At 38.4% G+C, this 20,503-nt stretch overlaps 1 non-coding gene and 1 pseudogene across 1 annotated transcript; one reads left to right on the top strand and one right to left on the bottom strand.

Annotated features, from left to right (window-relative positions):
• Nucleotides 1–2,761: 2,761 nt before the first annotated feature.
• LOC120858002 overlaps nucleotides 2,762–20,503 on the top strand; it is an 82,203-nt pseudogene continuing 64,461 nt past the window's right edge.
• TRNAL-CAG lies at nucleotides 19,521–19,593 on the bottom strand. Its single transcript has one exon. It is a non-coding gene; the product is annotated as a tRNA-Leu (tRNA).

Here is a 20,503-nt window from a genome sequence, read left to right as displayed (position 1 = left end):
TGAAGTGATGGGACTGGAAGCCATGATCTTCATTTTTTGAATGTTGAGTTTTAAGGCAGCTTTTTCACTGTCCTCTTTCACTTCCATCAAGAGGCTCTTTAGTTCTTCTTTGCTTTCTGCCATGAGGGTGGTGTCACCTGCAATCTGAGGTTATTGATATTTCTCCTGGCAATCTTAATTCCAGCTTGTGCTTCATCCAGCCCAGCATTTTGCATGATGTAATCTGCATGTAAGTTAAATAAGCAGGGTGACAATATACAGCCAGACATACTCCTTTCCCGATTTGGAACCAGCCCATTGTTCCATGTCCAATTCTAGCTGTTGCTTCTTGACCTGCATACAGATTTCTCAGTAGGCAGGTTGGGTGGTCTGGTATTCCCATCTGTTTAAGAATTTTCTACAGTTTGTTGTGATCCACAGAGTCAAAGACTTTGGCATAGTCAATAAAGCAGAAGTAGATGTTTTTGTGGAACTCTCTTGCTTTTTCTATGATCCATTGGATGTTGGCAATTTGATTTCTGGTTCCTTTGCTTTTTTCTAAATCCAGCTTGAACATCTGGAAGTTCAAAGTTCATGTACTGTTGAAGACTCACTTGGAGAATTTTGAGCATTGCTTTGCTAGTGTGTGAGATGAGTGCAATTGTGCAGTAGTTTGAGCATTCTTTGTCATTGCCTTTCTTTGGGATTGGAATGAAAACTGACCTTTTCCAGTCCTGTGGCCATGCCTGAATTTTCCAAGTTTGCTGGCATATTGAGTGCAGCACTTTCACAGCATCATCTTTTAGGATTTGAAATAGCTCAACTGGAATTCCATCACCTCCACTAGCTTTGTTCACAGTGATGCTTCCTAAGGCCCACTTGACTTCACTCCAAGATGTCTGGCTCTAGATTAGTGATCACACCATCATGGTTTTCTGGGTCATTAAGATATTTTTGTATAGTTCTGTATATTCTCACTACCTCTTCTTAATATCTTCTGCTTCTGTTAGGTCCATACCATTTCTGTCCTTATTTTGTCCTTCTTTACATGAAATGTTCCCTTTGTATCTCTAATTTTCTTGAAGAGATCTCTAGTTTTTCCCTTTCTATTGTTTTCTGTGTTTCTTTGCATTGATCACTGAGGAAGCCTTTCTTATATTTCTGTGCTATTCTTGGAAACTCTGCATTCAGATGGGTATATCTTTCCTTTTCTCTTTTTCTTTTAGCTTCTCTTCTTTTCTCAGCTATTTGTAAGGCCTCCTCAGACAACCATCTTGCCTTTTTGTATTTCTTTTTCTTGGGGATGTTCTTGACCACTGCCTCCTGTACAATGTCATGAACCTCTGTCCATTGTTCTTCAAGCATTCTCTCCATAAGATCTAATCCCATAAATCTATTTGTCACTTCCACTGTATAATCATAAGGGATTTGATTAGGTCATACCTGAATGGTCTAGTGGTATATATGGAGCAAAATGGAGGAGTAGAGGATATGCACTCTTTTCCTGTGAGAACTCCAAAATTGTAGCTCACTGTCCATCGACAGGAGAATGTTGGATCTTACCAAAATAGATATCCCATATCCAAGGTGAAGGAGAAACTCCAGCAAGATGGTAGGAGGGGCAAAATCGTGTTTAGAATCAAACCCCATACCTGTCAAAGACGCTCAGAAGGCTCAGGCAAAACGTTGTGCTCAGCATGACCCAGAGACCCCACAGAGACTGAGCCATACCTGCCTTTGAGTGTTTAAGTGTCTCATGTGGAGGCATAGGTCAGCAGTAGCCTGCCACATGGGCAGAGGATCTGGATGCAGCAGACCCGGGTCACACTGCATGTGGCATAAGCCCTCTTGATAGAGGTTGCCATTAACCCCACCATAGAGCCACTGAGCAGATGACCCACAAACTGCAGAACAATTATACCAAAGAAATTATCATGTTGTTAAGAAAGTTCTAAGACCTACAACAGATTTCCCAACCTGGGGATCTGGCAAGGGACTGAGAATTCCCAGGGAATTTGACCTTGAAGGCCAGTGGGATTTGATTATAGAATTTACACAGGACTGGGGAAACAGACTGTTGGAGAACACAAACAAAACATTGTGCACAACAGGACCCAGGAGAAAGGAACAGTGATCCCACAAGGGACTGACTCAGACTTGCCTGTGAGTGTCCAGGAGTCTCTGGCAGAAGTGTGGGTTGAGAGTGGCCTGTTGAAGGGTCAAAGTGAACTGAATAAAACAGTGGGTGCACAAGTCCTTTTGAAGGAGGTTGCCATTATTTTCATTACCTCTACCACAGTTTGGTCTCAGGTCAAACCACAGAAAGGGAACACAGCCACATGTATCAACAGAATTGGATTAAAGATTTACTGAGCATGGCACCACCCATCAGAACAAGACCCAATTCCCCCCACAGTCAATCTCTCCCATCAGGAAGCTTCCATAAGCCTCATATTCTTATGCATCACAGGGCAGACAGAATAAAAATCACGATCACAGAAAACTAATCAAACTGATCACATGGACCACAGCCTTGTCTAATTCAATGAAAGTATGAGCCATGCCATATAGGGCAACCCAAGACAGATGGGTCATAGTGAAGAGTTCTGACAAAACGTGGTCCACTGGAGAAGGGAATGGCAAACCACTTCAGTATTCTCACCTTGAGAACCCCAAGAACCCCCAGTTCAGTAGGTGCCTAATATACTACTGGAGAAGAGTGGAGAAATAATTTCAGAATGAAAAGATGAACCCAAAGTGAAAACAACACCCAGTTGTGGATGTGACTGGTGATGGAAGTAAAGTCTGATGCTGTAAAGAACAATATTGCCCAGGAACCTAGAATGTTAGGTGTATGAATCAAGGTAAATTAGAAGTGGTCAAACAAGAGATGGCAAGAGTGAACATCAACATTTGAGGAATCAGTGAACTAAAATGGACTGAAATGGGCAAATTTAATTCAGATGACCTTTATATCTACTGCTGTGAGCAAGAATCCCTTAGAAGAACTGGAGTAGCCTTCATAGTCAACAAAAGAGTCTGAAATGCAGTACTTGGGTGCAGTCTCAAAAATGACAGAATGATCTCTGTTCATTTCCAAGGCAAGCCATTCAATATCACAATAATCCAAGTCTATGCCCCAACCAATAATGCTGAAGAAGCTGAAGTTGAATGGTTCTTTGAAGATCTACAAGACCTTCTAAAACTAGCACCCAAAAAAGATATCTTTTTCATCATAGGGGACTGGAATGCAAAAGTAGGAGGTCAATAGACACTGGAGTAACAGGCAAGTTTGACCTTGGAGTACAAAATGAAGCCAGGCAAAGGCTAACAGAGTTTTGCCAAGAGAATTCACTGGTCATAGCAAATACCCTCTTCCAACAACACAAGAAATGACTCAACACAAGGACATCAGATTGTCAACATCAAAATCAGATTGATTATATTCTTTGGAGCCAAAGATGGAGAGACTCTATACAATCAGCAAAAACAAGACAAGGAGCTAACTGTGGTTCAGATCATGAACTCCTTCTTGCCAAACTCAGACTTAAATTGAAGAAAGTAGGGAAAACCACTAGAACATTCAGGTATGTGGGTATCTGTGTATGTCTACACACAAACATATGGGCTTCTCAGGTGACACTAGTCACAAAGAGAATAGCCTGCCAGGCTATTCTTGGAATTCTCCAGGCAAGAATACTGGAGTGGGTTGCCATGCCCTCCTCCAGGGGATCTTGCTGACCCAGGGATGGAATCGGGGTCTTTTACATCTCCTGCATTGGAGAAGCCCATAAAGTGAAAATGAAGTTGCTCAGTTGTGTCTGGCTCTTTGCAACCCCATGGACTGTAGCCTACAAGGCTTCTCCATTCATGGGATTTTCCAGGCAAGAGTGGGTTTCCATTTCCTTCTCCAGAGAGAAGCCCGTAGATATATATATTATATATGTGTGTGTGTATATATATATATATGCTTAGTCACTCAGTCATGTCTGAGTCTTTGCGACCACATGGACTGTAGCCCACCAGGCTCCTCTGTCCCTGGGGATTCTCCAGGTAAGAATACTAGAGTGGGTTGCCATGCCCCCCTCTAGGGGATCTTCCCAACCCAGGAATTGAACCCAGGTCTCCTGCATTCAGGTGGATTCTTTACCTTCTGAGTCACCTGGGAAGCTCAAATTTATCTATCTATATAATATATATATACACATATATGTCTAACATGCTATTCATCCATTTGTCCTTCAGTAAATCTTCCCATTGTCTAAATAATTGGCGATGCATGACATAAAAATAAAATACAGCGTTTGACTTGAAAATCATAAGTAATTTCAAAATTAGTGTTCTTGGATGGAGTAAAAGTAAAGTACATAATATTTTTTGATGTATATATGGAAGAATATATATATTGGACTGCAGGGAGATCAAACCAGTCAATCCTAAAGGAAATCAATCTGAATATTCATTGGAAAGACCGATACTGAAGCTGAAGCTCCAATACTTTGGCTATCTGATACAAAGAGCTGACTCATTGAAAAAGACCCTGATGCTGGGAAAGATTGAGGGCAGGAGGAGAAGGGGATGACAGAGGATGACATGGTTGGATGGTATCACCAACTCAGTGGACATGAGTTTGAGCAAGCTCAAGGAGATGGTAAAGGAAAAGGAAGCCTGGCCTTCTGCAGTCCATGCAGGACTCCTGCAAAGAGCTGGACATGACTGAGCATCTGAACAACAATAACAAGTAGATACTGATTAAATCAACGGATAAGAGAGAAATATAAGGATGTCTCTGGAAGTTTTCTAACTCTTGAAGTGTCCTATCCTCAGTCCCTAAAACTAAATTTTTTAATCTCCTCAGAGAAGTTCTAGAAAATTGTTCTAGAAATGTTCTAGGAAGTTATAGAAAATGTTCATCATGCAAACCACTCCCCTCGTGGACTGCTCCTCCCCACAGAACTGTGTATCACACTGTAACCCATAAGAAACTATAGACCCAGTGTCTAGAACTCATGGATATGTTGAAACTGATTTTTAAAAAAACTATTTTCTCCAAAACGAACACTGAAAAGTTGAGATTTTAGTATTTAAAAAGATGTGGAATCATTTTCCTAACATGCCATATATTAACCTTTTTAACTGCTAAATATGGTATTTGAAATTAGTCACTTTGGGAAACAATTTATAGATTAATTTTTTTTACTTAATCAGAATACTGAGCCTTCATGATAATTGTGAAGACATCATGCTGCTAAGCTAAGTCACTTCAGTTGTGTCCGACTCTGTGTGACCCCATAGATGGCAGCCAACCAGGCTCCCCAGTCCCTGGGATTCTCCAGGTAAGAACACTGGAGTGGGCTGCCATTTCCTCCCCCAATGCATGAAAGTGAAAAGTTAAAATGAAGTTGCTCAGTCGTGTCCGACTCTTTGCGACCCCATGGACTGCAGCCTACCAGGCTCCTCTATCCATGGGATTTTCCAGGCAAGAATACTGGAGTGGGGTGCCATTGCCTTCTCTGGTGAAGACATCATACTTGAGCATAAATTAAGATTTATTCAGAGCAAAATACTTTCACAATCAAAAATCACAAAAACCTTTCCAAAAGTATAATATATATTATATAATATATTTAATATGTTAAATATAATTAATATATTAATTTTATATTAAATATAATCAATATATTTAATATAATTAATATGTTATAATATATTATATATAATATAATATATATATATATTAGTGTGAATGTGTATAAATACACTTGATTTGACATAGGGACCTTTTAGAATAAAAGTTGCCAGGACCTGCACAGGTCTTGGGACAGTCCCAGAAGTCATTTGTTTGATTCATGAGTCTGGGTGGAGGTCACCAACAATTCTGTTTCTTCATGAATGAGCCTTTTGGGACTCTTGCTCTGCCTCTGCTCTCTTGTTCTCTTGCCCCCTTCATTTTGGCCTGGGGAAAGTTCCCCATGACTTTTCTTCCCACTGGCATGGGGCTAGCATGTAGGGCCAAGTCACTTGCTCCTTGTTCTCCTTCCTGCAGAAGGCTATGTTCCATTTGTGTGGAAAGGAGTAGGAAGCTTTGTTTCAAACTCAGACTCACTCCTTCTCTAACCCAGTTTTACTAGCACTGAGGTAAAATCTATGTTTCAATTTCTAACATGCTTCTCTATCTATTTCTCAGTGAGTCTAAATTCCAAAGAGGAAAAGGGATGAATATTTAGGCTCCCTTGGTAGCCTCAATAAATATTTCATTAAATGCTGAATATATCTATAAAATAGCTGGGATGTGATATATCAACTGCCAAGCCACTAGAAGAAAAATAATATGGAACAAAGGAAAGTCAAGTATTCCAACAAAAGATGGAAAAATACACAATAAGAAATCATAGAAACAGGAGACACAAAACAAAATGTCAGGAATAAAGCCAAACAGATCATTAATTACAATAAGTGCAATTGAGTTCAAATATATTTGTATATATGCCCACATGTGTATAGTTTATTAGATCTGCAATAAGAAGTTTAACTGTATTGTAGTGAGAGAAAATTTGTACTTGAAATCACATGAAAGTAAGCAGACAAATCCAAACCAGCTATTAATCATTATCTTCAATACAATTGCAAACCAGGAATTCAAAAGGTTCAATCAACAAGTAACTGCAATGAAAATTTATGGGAAAAAGGTATTATATACTAATTTTTTTTCCTTTAGGAAGGTAGCAATTGCATCTAAAAAGGTCTGGCAAAGAGAAGAAAAACTTAAAACTAGAGACTTATTTTACTATAACTTCCCTAATATCAACCAACCTGTGCTGGTAAATATCAATCAGGGAATAAATCTGGAGAACCATCACAGGCTTTCAGTTCAAAGAAATTGTGGTTACCAGGTCCTCAGAACTTAACACCAATTTCCCTAACATGCTATATAAAGCTATTTTGATATGTGTAACCTTTGTTGTTTTTTAGTCACTAAGTTGTGTCTGATTCTTTGCTACCCCATGGGTTACAGCATGCTAGGCTCCTCTGTCCTCCAATATCCCACAGAGTTTGCTCAAATTCATGTCCACTGAGTTGATGTTGCTATGTAACCATCTCATCCTCTGCCACTCCCTAATCTAATATCAGTCGTTTGCCATATGAAGTGCATGGCATAGTGGAAGTCAAGGGATTTCAGAAACATCCTGGTTCTATCATACAATTCCAATATGTGACCTTGGGTAAATTATTTAGTTTCCTGAGCCTCAGTTTCTACACTTCTAAGTGGGTTTAATAACAACTTTCCTTAAGCAGGAACAGTTTTTCCTAAAAGGTTTCATGGAAATTAAATGTGAGGGCTTCCCAGGTGGCACTAATGGTAAAGAACCCACCTGCCAGTGCAGGAGAGGTAAGAGAGATGGGTTTAATTCTTGAGTCGGGAAGATCCCCTGGAGGAAGGCATGGCAACCTACTCTAGTATTCTTCCCTGGAGAGTCCCATTGACAGAAGAGCCTGGCAGGCTACAGTTCACAGGGTCGCACTGAGTCAGACACAACTGAAGCGACTTAGCACACGCATGCAATGTGTATGAATCAGGTAAGACAATACAGACAATACTGAATGCAGTATACTCATGAGTGTACTGCACTCATTTGTTAGCGTTAACAAAGTGCCACAAAATGGGGGACTTAAGTAAGAGACATTTATTGTCTAACAGTTGGAGATCAAACCAGTCAATCCTAAAGTAAATCAACTCTGCATATTCATTGGAATATCCATTCACTGGAAGGACTGATTCTGAAGCTGAAGCTCAGAATACTTTGGCCACCTGATGCGAAGAGCTGACTCATTGGAAAAGATCCTGGTGGTGGGAAAGATTGAAGGCAAAAGGAGGAGGCTAGGGGCAGAGGGTGAGATGGTTGGATAGCATCACTGACTCAATGGATATGAATTTGAGCAGACTCTGGGAGACAGTGAAGGACAGGGAAGCCTGGTGTTTTGCAATCCATGGGGTGACAAAGAATCAGACAGAACTCAGCAACTGAAGAACAATAGTTCTGGAAGCTAGGCATCTAAGTTTAAGGTGTCAGCAGAATTGGTTCCCTCTGAGGGCTATGAGGAAGAATGCTCCAAACCTTTATTCTTGGCTTGCTATTTTCTTTGTATCTTCCCTCTGTGCATATTTCTGCTTGCAAATTTCTCCTTTTTATAAAGATATCAGTCATATTGGATGATGGCATTGCTGCTGCTGCTGCTAAGTCACTTCAGTCGTGTCTGACTCTGTGCGACCCCATAGACGGCAGCCCACCAGGCTTCCCCATCCCTGGGATTCTCCAGGCAAGAACATTGGAGTGGGTTGCCATTTCCTTCTCCGATGCATGAAAGTGAAATAGCTCAGTTGTGTCCTACCCTCAGCGACCCCATGGACTGCAGCCTTTCAGGCTCTTCCACCCATGGGATTTTCTAGGCAAAATTACTGGAGTGGGGTGCCATTGCCTTCTCCAAATGATGGCATTGTTTTACCCTAATTATCTCCATAAAGTCCCTTTCTTAAAATAAGGTCACATTCTGAGGTACTGAGGCTTAACACTTCAATATGAATTTTGAAGAGACATAATTCAACTCATAACAAGTACCTTCTATTATTATTTTCTCCAAATGTTCCCAAGAAATGGAGGAAATTATTGTTTTAAGTCAAAAGAGGCCATGGTATGAGAAAAGAATAGGGGATCTGATCTTCCTTTATTAATGATTTCACGCTACTGAGTAGTCTATAACCTGTTCTGATTAAATTATAATTGTTTCCAGAAAAAAATGTTGGAGATGTGAGACTTCTGCATATGCAGAGCAATTTCCTCCCCTAACTTGTTCACCATCTCCCCTTCTGTCCACAAAACACTCTGCTTGGGATACCACAAAACCGAGGAAGGCCACTGTAGATGAGAGTCCCTGCCTAGTACAGAAACAGGCCATTTCTCTTGAGTCATCTTGGTAAAGGCTGGCCTTAATTCTATTTGTATATGGCTCAACCTCAAACACCAGCTATAGATGAGTACTTTAATTTAGGTTGCTAAGTGGCATTTGTGGTCATCCTCCCCAGGAGAAACCTGAAACGGCAGTTTCTGGCAAATAGACAACTATGAATGTTTCTTGACTTACAAAGTTTTCCTTAGCAAGAGTGAATGAGTTCTCTCATAGGAGAAAGTCAATTAAAAAATATGGGCTATATTAATATATGAAGAAGACTAAAGATATATATCAAACCATTTGTTTAGGAATATGTCTTTCCATTGGGGCAACCTCTCAGCCACAAAATCACAGATAATTAAAATGTTGTTCCTTGCACAAAGTATGCATCCTCTGTGAGAAAAACAACGGCAAGCCCTCATGCTATGGATGATAAACTCTCTCCTTCTCTAAAAAGGAGCTGAGAAATCCAGGGCAAAAATTTCACATTCATGCAATGAATTCAGACAGACTTAAATTTCAGATCTGCCCTGGTGGCCAACATATGAGCTGTCTGTATTTAGGGTAAAGTCATTTTTTTTCCTTCTTTTTTTTGGCAAGAATACTGACTGTAGGATTATTTGCCTTGCATATTTTTAATATCTGAACCAACTTATACAGAATGTTTTTAAACAGATATGTATTTATCTTCAAAGACTAAAGCATTCACTTGGCCGGATAAAACGGTAGTGGATCACTTAATTCTCAATCCCTACCGGTTGTTAGTAAAGATTATGAAAATTTTCTTTATCCTGTTTTCACTTGGTTGGTAAAATAAGGAAATGTATGGAGACTTCTCCCTAAATGGGACCTCTCAGTATGAATGCCCTTGCAATCTAGCTTACTGCACAGACACTGAACTACAAAAGCGATTTCCCCGTAAAATGTACCTCTTACCTATTATATAGATACAAGGAGAAATTTTCTGGAAAGAATACAGACAGGATTCACAGAGGCTCAGGTCTGAAAATAACACCATAATTTATCAGTTGTACCCTGGGTCAACTTGCTTAACCTGTCTAAACCTGTTTCCTCATTCTAAAATGGTGTTTGGAGGGATAGAAATGACTATGAATCCTCAAGAACCAACGCTGTACTGAAAAGAAGAGAAAATGCTACCCCTAAGGAAAGATAGCTAGAGGTAGGTAAACTGGGAACTCTGCAGCTCAAAGGGGAATTTTGTGCAGAGGCCAAATGGGTGGGCCTTGGAGCAAGAAGGAAGGAAACTCTCATTTACTGGCACCGCTGTCTCCTAGAGATCATGACAGACCCACTCCTGTAACAGCTCCCACTTGATTCTTACATTAACCTTAGGACAGGATATCATCATCTCCATCACACAGAGGCTAAGTGAAGTTAAGTAAATTACCCAAAGCCACAGCACTTATAAGATGTGGAGCCAGGAATTAAAATTGTCTGTCTGATTCCAAAACCCATTATTTTCCATAACACCAAACTGTATTAAATAAGAATATCAATAATCATAATAACAATCTTGTCCCTGCAGAGTCCAAAAGGAAGTTGGACCTCTGTCCCTGGGTCAGCCTTCTGAGCACCGGCCCTGCCCTCTCCCCGGTGTCCACCCTGCTGTCTGTTGTTGCTGCTTACTGCCAGATGTTCCTAACACTATGTCTCTTCCTCTCCCCAGCTTGACCTTTGGCCTCCTCACACTTCTTCCCAGAGTTTCAATTTTGCCTTCGCAGTTCTATCATTTCTGTTTGGCTGCCAACCAAGTCCTGATTCTGAGAAGTTATCTCTAGGAAAAAAAAAAAAAAAAGTGAAAAAAAAGACTTTGAACAGAGCAACAGTTCTTTATTCCATTCACCACATTCTCCTTAAAACCAGTTCCTTCAGGCAACCTTGCATGAGCACTCAAACCAGATTAGGGGCCTCCATTCAATTCCCCAAATCCTCTCTGCTTATTCCTGTCACAGCAGTAAGCAAGCTCTGTTAGATCCAGCTAGTTAAAGTGCCTGTAAACCCCACCAGAGTGTGAGCTCTTGGGGGATAGTATGTACCTTACTCATCATCATTTCTCTAGCACTTCCTAAGGCACTTCACACATAGTGAGTCCTCAATCAATACTTGTTGAGTAGACTTGAATGAGTCAGTGGACAGTCGGACAATTAAGCTCAAAAAACACTGTAATTATACATTATGCCTTATTCCCACAGATCCTTGATGTGCTGACAAATGAAATTATTTTAAAATGGCTTTTGGTGATTATGTTTTAAATGGTTGAAAGGTAATAATCTCAATGGGAAGAGTATTTTGTGAATGTCAACAATCAAGAAGTTAGAAAGCTGAGTTCAAATTTTTCATCCGAAATTTATAACTTTCTGACTTTTGTGCCATGAAGCAAAAAAGAGTCTGGTTTGACTATGATAATGTCCTCATTTGAATAAATGTCCAATTTGTTGTCATCTGGTTTCCTTCCTTCTTTCTATATCTTAAAGCTTTTTATCACTGCTTATATTAGATATTCTCAAAGTAATAGATACAACATTATCCAAAGTATATTCAAACTTATCTGAACCTTTTGGGGCTAGAAATTAGGTGGGAACTGTTTTCTTCATGAGATTTCTAGTGCTTTTTGGCTTTGAAAGGCTGGAAATGCAACAAGAATAGCTTTTCTTGTGGTATTTTGGTTTCTACTCCCAACCAAAATCAGGAAGTGCAGAGATGCACAAAAAATTAAAATAAAGGGGAAAAAGTTAACTCAACTTCTTGAACCTCAAACAAGATTCAGGTTCAATTTCAGTTTAAGGCAAAGGTTCAACTAAGATCTTGTTTTATCCAAACCACTTGGTCTTTCCATTGAAATAACTGGTAGACTCACATATGGAATTCTTTTCTAATGTAAGAACAGAGGCAATTGTTGGTATGTAGAATCACTATGTCAATAGAATGCTCTCTGATATTGTCATTGTGATGCTAGATTTCCCCAGGACAGTGACTATAGGAAAGTAGAATGCCTTAAAAGTGCAACTTTTGCTTCTCAGAACTCATCTTTTCTTAATATAATATTTTATAGAATACAACTCCTGAAAGATAAGCTTTGTCTGGGCTGAGTTTTTACTTCTTTCTTTTGGGAACATTAAGATGAAAGAAAAGTTACTCTCTTAAAACTTCCATTTAGAACCAAAAGTTGGCTTCTGCATTGTTCTGATTGGTTAGTGAGTCAACAAGTGCCACTGAAAATTTTTGCATAGATAGTTAAAGGAGAGTGCATGAGAGATAGAAAAAAAAAAAAACAATTAAACCATTAAGATAGTGAATGTTCAATTCCTTGAAATTGTATTTTCTTCTTTAAGACTCTAAAGTTTCAGAGAGAACCAAATTTATCCCTGTACAGCCAAGAACAGTAGGGATTTACGAATGGTAGAAAAACCAAGTTTGCTATAAACTGTGAGTGGGTAAAAACAGGATTCAAATACTCAGGGATAATTGGTATCCCAAGAAGAATCTTCAGGTCAGATTTATTAGCTGTTCTATTACTTGAGAACAACTTGACTACAGGAACCTATTTGCCTGATAAATGCCAAAGGAAATAAGTGGGGCTATTTTTTCTCTTAGCCTGTGTCTACATGAAAAAAAAGTTGGCCAAATAACAAGCCAAGTTAGTCAATTCACTTGAAGAGTGTCCATCAAACCAGTTGCCTAGCCCTGAAATAGGCAACTAGCTCATTTTTCAACTAGTTGCAATCATGTCACGTAGATACTAGCACAATCAAACGTCTACAAAGAATGAAATTTGAATAGGAAGCAAACATTTGACATTTTAATCTTAATTGAATTTCCATACCCTTGCAAAAGGATGCTAGTAAGAATGGTTTGCCTCATTGGTTGGTATCCAACAAACATTCAGAGCCTGTCAGTACAAATGCCTACAGAGCTTAGTTAGTTTTTACATTTCTGATAGCTTGACCTCAAATATGTAAGTGGCAGGTGCCTAAAGTATGTTTGGGTATGAATATTTTTTTATATCTTTGAATAAGAGATCATTGATACGTTATTTTGTATAATAGACTAAAAATTTATTTGAAATACTGTTTTTCAGGGCAAGATTCAGAGCTATTTGGATAGATAACAGAAGTTGCTTTATTAAAAATCACCATTTTCAGGGATTTGCAGATAAAAGTTTTAGTGATGCTTTGAGAGTTATTGTATGGTTTAATGTTGAGAATATTTCAACAATCTTTGAAGTGCTATAAAAATATAAGGTAGATTTTTGGCATCTATCTTCTCCTATTTGAATATATTATAATAATTTACTAAATAAAGTTTGAGAAAACCCCACAGCAGTACCAGATTTAAAAACAAGAAGTAGCATAATTTTCTGAGGGAAAATGTTGGCACTGGTAGACAATAAGGCTCATCCAGTTGTCTTGAAATATCACAAAAAGATAAAGGCCTGTGTTCTGTTCTAAGGTTGAAACATATGGTATCTCTATTCCAGACCTAATGCAAAGGGAGTGCCAGATAAACACAGAAAGTTCCTAAGGACATCTAAGTAGTGAGCAAATACTCTTCATTTCTTGATGAGTCTAGTCCATTCTATACAGTTACGCCTTTGAACCAACTTTAAACTTCGTTGAAACTGTGTAGAAATTGAAAGTAGACCTTTTGTAGAACTGACTTAAGTGCCAGGTTAAAAAGAAGCCAGACTTTTCAAGGAAAGTGGATTTCCCTTGTGTGTTCTGGCTTACAAAGTCTGTCTCTTTCATTTGAGGAATAAAACTGTCGCACCTTCTAAACAGTCAAATAAGCCAAACTCAACAATCAAAGTTTTGTTTTTCTGTGAATGACCTTGACCAGTCCCTTGAGAAAGTGAGTTGGGTGGGGAATATAAATGTATAATGAAGGAGTAAAAATATTGGCTCTTATTATTACAGTGAGCATTTCATCTGTCCATGATCTGCCTCTATTATTAAAAAAAAATTATTCAAAATACAAAGCACTGGCTGGAGTAACAGAATCTTAGATGTCTCCTTATTCAGAATGGAAAATAGATAAGAAGCAACCAGAGAAATTTTCCTATCCATGTCTATCTCAAAACAACCAGAGATAGCCCCTTAGAGGTAAAGACCATTTGAGTCTCTTAAATAATAAACTTCACAGGGGACCCAGAAACAACATCACCAAATTACATTGATGACTTTATGATACTGATATTTTCCTACTTAGAAAAAAGTAAATCTAAAGTTTCAGTCCTCAAAAATCTTCAACAGAGTACCTACTTCTTGTGCTTTACATTGTAACTGCTATAAATCATCTTGCCATCCATTTGTATACATGAAAAGTGAAAGTGTTAGTTGCTTAATGTCTGACTTTTTAGACCCCATGGACTGTAGCCTACCAGGCTCCTCTGTTAACGGAATTCTCCAGGCAAGAATACTGTATTGGGTAATCATTCCTTTCTCCAGGGGATCTTCCTAACCCAGGGATTGAATCCAGGTCTCCTACATTGCAGGCAGATTTTTTACCATCTGAGCCACCAGAGAAGCCCTATTTATATACATATGTATAAATACACATAAGTATGTTTTTTGTATATGTATTTGTTGTCATAATAGATCCATCAGTTCAGTTCAGTTCAGTTCAGTCGCTCAGTCATGTCCGACTCTTTGCGACCCCATGAATTGCAGCACAACAGGCCTCCCTGCCCATCACCAACTCCCGGAGTTCACTCAAACTCACCTCCATCGAGTCGGTGATGCCATCCAGCCATCTCATCCTCTGTCATCCCCTTCTTCTCCTGCTCCCAATCCCTCCCAGCATCAGAGTCTTTTCCAATGAGTCAGCTCTTTGCATGAGGTGGCCAAAGTACTGGAGTTTCAGCTTTAGCATCATCCCTTCCAAAGAACACCCAGGACTGATCTCCTTTAGAATGTGTGGCAGTCTCTAAATAATTGCCTGCCTTTACCAGGAAGATAGCAAAGTTTAAGAAGTTAATAAAGACATAAATATAATAATTATATAAAACCAAATAAATCATCACAATTTAAAATAAAGAATATTCTAATATTTAGTTTATCCCCCTTTATGTGAAATCAACATATCTTCATTTGGAAATATTGGAGTGAAAAGAAACAAATGATGACCTTTATTTTGTTATTGATGTTAATAACTGTGTCCTACTGCCTCACAGCTATTTCATGGTATTTAGAAGAATACAGAGAAGGAAATATTTTCTAAGAGTCTGTGTTGAAAGGATGTAATGGAGTTTAATATAGTTTTGGAAGCTCAATTCCACTTACTTTGTCTGGTGTGTATATGTGCATAAGATCAGGTTAACTTTTCATTGTTTAGACAAAGAGTGAAATACAGCTAAAAGAGGAGGTGAGGATAGAGGGAAGGAATGAGCAGAGTTGGTGGAGTCAGGAGAGATAACTAAGACAACCTGGGATAAGGATAGAACAAATGGTTGATTTGCAGAGGCAACCCTTATGTCCTATGAACAGAATCATTTCCAAAGAATTCATTCAATCCATCTCTCATTGATGACTTTTTCCCTGATGACCTATGTGCCTTGTATGGGTCTCTCTTTCAAAATGTATCATATACCATGTTACCTCCATAGGGGCTGTCTGGCTTATCATAACCATGAGCATCTCAAAAACTACATCAATTAAATATTTGTGTTCACCTCACTGTCCTTCACTGTGCATAAGTCCAATAAACCAAGAAACATTTTTAAAGAAAGTTATGATTTAAAGGTAATGTAATTTTATTCTTTTTATTATTTTTTAATTGCTTTATAATATTGTGTTGGTTTCTGCCATACATCAGTATGAATCAACCATAAGCATACATATTTCCCCTCCCTCTTGAGACTTCCTCTCACTCCATCCCACCACTCTAGGTTGTCACAGTGTACCAAGTTTGAGCTCTCTGTATCATGAAAAGAAAAATAATAAAGCTGATGTGACTTTCAATAAAAGTGTAGCTCAGTAGAACCCCTTCTCAAGTGCTAAGACTGCATCATATTTCCACTTTGATAAACCAGTGTGTTCTATGGAACACAAACCAAAAACATATTTGGTGAATTCAAATTTATTTGTTACAGAAAAGCTGTTCTCAAAGTAGATTTGGGTCTTCTGAAGGTCTACAAGGTTAAAAACTATTTTCATGATGATGTTAAGACATGATTTGCCTTTTCATCAGATTGACATTTGCAAAAAAATGCCATGTTGCAAGTTCAGTTCAGTTCAGTCACTCAGTCATGTCCAACTCTTTGTGACCCCATGGATTGCAGCATGCCAGGCTTCCTGTGCATCACCAATTCCCAGAGCTTGCTCAAACTCATGTCCATCAAGTCAGTGATGCCATCCAACCATTTCATCTTCTGTCATCCCCTTTCCCTCCCACCTGGATCTTTCCCAGCATCAGGGTCTTTTCCAATGATTCATTTATTCACAACAGATGGCCAAGGAATTGGAACTTCGGCCTCAGTGTCTGTCCTTCCAATAAATATTCAGGACTGATTTCCTTTAGGATTGACTGGTTGGATTTCCTTGCAGTCCAAGGGACTCTCAAGAGTCTTCTCCAACACAACAGTTCAAAAGCATCAATTCTTCCGCGCTCAGCTTTATGGTCCAACTCTTGCAGTTTGCTCAAACTCATGTCCATTGAGTCAGTAGTGTTATCCAACTATCTCATACTTTTTGCCCCCTTCTTCTCCTACCCTCAATCTTTCCCAGCATTAGTGTCTTTTCCAATGAGCTGGCTCTTCGCATCAGGTGGCCAAAGTATTAGAGTTTCAGCATGAGTCCTTCCAACGAATATTCAGGTTTAATTTCCTTTAGGATTGACATATAGATATATAGATATATAGAAATAAGAAAGTTACTTAAAAGAAAAGCTTTTCTGTGAAATATATGATGAACTGAATAGGTAGCTCTTTTTCATAGAACACCATTTTTTCCCGAAAGACCAGCTTACAGCCAAACTGTGAGTTTGTTATTCACATTTGGGCATTTGGTTGACAATCTCTCAAAAATGAAAAACAAGTGAGCCTATCACAACAAGGAAAACAATAGATAGTTTAGTTGCCAGCAAAGGTTTCTTCACCACTGGTAATTGAACAGCATTCTTCTACTTGACTTTTCTGATGAAATTGGTGAAATTATTAACCAGTGTGGTTTTTTTACATTATCTAATAAAATCTGTCACGTCTGGAAAATCTGTTTAACTCAATAAACCAATCTTACGCAAATGACTACAAATGATAAACAAAAATCATGAATTTTTTAAAAAGCACAAGATTGAGCAATTGATTTTAATATGATAGTGAAGGAGGATTTCATTGATATGATTTCAGATTTCACATTGTGTTAACCTTTAAGAAACTATTCCTTGTCAAATCTTGGTATAGTATCAAAGAATGTCCATATATATTTGAGACATTTGTAAAAGACTCCAACTTTCCCAACTCAATGTAATTCAACCAAACAAACCAGCAAATTGAGAATCATTGTCTAAAATTCATTGGTAGTAATATAATAATCAAATGTAATTACCTGTCAGATTCTGATTAGCACATAATTGTCAACTTAAGATCTTATAGTAAATGTTTTGAATCATCTAATCACATGATACAAGAAACTATCTTCAAATAAAAGTAATGAGGTATTCTAGAAAAGAATCCCTCCTTAATTCTTCACTCTCAGAAAAATGGGATTAGAGATACTTCTCTGCTTTTTGTCATTTCATACATTTTGCAAAGTTTTTAACTGTCAACCCTCATTTGAAAATTAGAAAGGCTTAAGTTATTGACTTTCAGAATACCAATCTCCCTATTATAAATAATGGGATTACTTTCGATCATCTCATTTCTTCCCTTCCTTTCTTCATTCCAAAACTATTTATTGAGCAACTAGCCTCAATAGAGAAATGTAAAAATTAGTAAAGTCAGAAACCACAGGATTGCAAGAACTATATAATGGTTAGCAAAGAATACATATGAAGACGAGTAAGAGATGGTCTTTAAGTTTGAAACTTTTCAGGGCAAAAATGAATATAAATTCATTTTACCACTGTGTTCAAGCTTTTCAAAATCACTAACAGGCTGGCACAAACCCCTTCTCTGTACTTCACTTGGCACTTGGTCACCTCTACTGGTTTCTGCATGAGTAACATGCAGAAGGAAGTAAAGTGTCTACTATGATCGTGAAGAGGAAAATATATGTGTCCCATTTCCATACCTCAAATTTGTACTATTTTAAATCAATATGTATTATTATTGATTTTAATTAAAACAAGGGACAAGCTAAGTTGTTGTCAAACACCCATACATACATGTATCTAAAAACCAAAAAGTCATAGTGCATCTCAGCTGTACTGTGTTTCACATGGCACCAGTAACAAACAGTAGTGGAAAGCATTTTCAAAGACCCCAGATTCTTTTAAGGACTCCAAGTCTAATTACAAGCAAGTTGAACATCCTAGAAATATTTATAGAAATTCACTTAAGACATAATTTCCAGCTAATTATGGAATAATTAAACAGGGCCTTTGTTTCTGTACCTGGAAAATTAACACACTAACTACTGTATACAGGTGAGCAATGGGATGTGTGTTGGAATGGAGAAAGTGCTCCTTTGGCATTTCTCCTTTCATTTTTTCCAAAAGATTACTCATGGCCGAGGAGTCATCTTTCTCTGTTATAGCAGGCTCCTCTACCTAATCTGCATGATGCTCCCTTCTCATCTACTTCTCCCTGAGATTTTCAATCCCACCAAACCCACAGGGAAGCTTTCTGCCTAGCTTCAGAATCCCTGGCTGCTGCTATTACCACCAAGGAATGTTGTTATTCACCATAATCCAGGAACAGCAGTTGAATCCCCAAAGCAAACACACGGGAAGAGGAAGAGTCAGTCATCTATGAGCAAGAGGCCATTGTGACTCCCAGGAATCACCAATAGTATGAATCAATCATCAATAAAGGGAGAGAAGTTGGTGGGATTCATCTTGGATTCTTGACTGAAATATGATTCAGTATCTGGTAATCCTCTCTCTGAAGATAACTTACTTGATTAATAGCCTTTTAGGGAAAGTAACTTGGAATGGAAATGGAAGCTTGGTTCTGTCATTGGTCACAGGTAAGTTATTCCTCTTTTTCAGTGAAAGTAGGGTAAGATGGTAGATTCTTAGAATGGTTATTTATTCTGAGATGAAATCAAATCTCAGCTACATGAGCTTGGGAAATATATTTAACCTCTCTGAATTTCAATGTCCTCATCTATAATATGAGAATTAAGATATCTCCTTCAGAATTGCTGTGAGGATTGAATGAGTAAATGAGCATTAATCCCTCTTGATAAGGTTAGTTCCTTTTCCTTTCTTTTTGGGTTTTAGTTCCCTGCTATAACACTCCATAAGCACATCTTTCTGTCATATCTGACAGACAGCCCTGCTGTTGTAAGAATACAATGATATTTGTTAAATGTTTATTTTTTTATTTGCCTCTGCCAGGTCTTAGTTGCAGCAAGCAGTATCTTTGATCTTTGTTGCAGTGTGTGGGATCTTTAGTTGTGGCATGTGGGATCTAGTTCCCTGACCAGGGATTGAACCTGGGCCCCCTGCTTCTGAAGCAAGGAGTCTTAGCCACTGGACCACCAGGGAAGTCAAATAAGATTAATAATGATTTAAATAATTCACCCCACAAGTGTGCCTGTGTTTTTAATAGAAGGAATCATCTCATTCAGTTCAATTTAATTTGATGAATAGTGATTGAAGATATACCAGGGATAAGGTACAGAACTTGAGCTCAATGAGAAAAACACAGTGCTTGTTCTTTAGAAACAGACAAGAGAGTATAGAGATGCCCAGCATGTATGTCAACCACGGTGATATGTGATGGGATAAGGAAGTGCTTCTAGATATGTGCGCATGGCCTAGCAGATGTCTTAGGTGTGTATCTTCACACAACTCTTGAATGGTGAGCCCCTTAGGAGAATTTCCATATGCCATGAAACCACAGAGAGAGAGGACATTTGGTGATTTCATGAAACACTTCAGAGCTGGTAATGTAGTAGAGTCCTACCACTTCCCAACTCATTGGTAGAATGTGTGGCAAGCCTGATTTAGAGTGTTAATACACATCAATGTAGTGATGTAGACCTTTATCCTCTCCTGAAATCAAAATAGTTTGTCTCACATTGAATTTAGAAAAAAAATGGTAAATCTATATTGCTCCATAAACAGTACAGCACAAAGTCTGTTGCAATTCTGTGCAATTTTCTGTAATCATATATACTTAAGTGAAATTTACATTATCCTTATGAGCTGTGCTATGGAAATGATTCTTTTAGCCTACAGCTATTAGAACCACCCTGGTGCCAGGACCAAATTGTCAGCACCAGGGGAAGCAATTTCATCAGGTTTCTTTTTACATAGACACAGGGCTCCTCTTAGTGCTTAAGCCTCCTATTTTGTTTTTGTTTTTTTTTCCCCCCCTGGACTCATGAAGTTTGCCTCTTTGGGTAGAAATGAAAACAATTTCAAGAATGAAAAGTTTCAGCTTGTAGCTAAA

This window comes from Oryx dammah, unplaced genomic scaffold (assembly GCF_014754425.2).
Source record: "Oryx dammah isolate SB20612 unplaced genomic scaffold, SCBI_Odam_1.1 HiC_scaffold_29, whole genome shotgun sequence".
Taxonomy (NCBI): domain Eukaryota; kingdom Metazoa; phylum Chordata; class Mammalia; order Artiodactyla; family Bovidae; genus Oryx; species Oryx dammah.
Note: the sequence above shows the minus strand (reverse complement) of the source record. Positions and strands in the feature narration are given on the sequence as shown.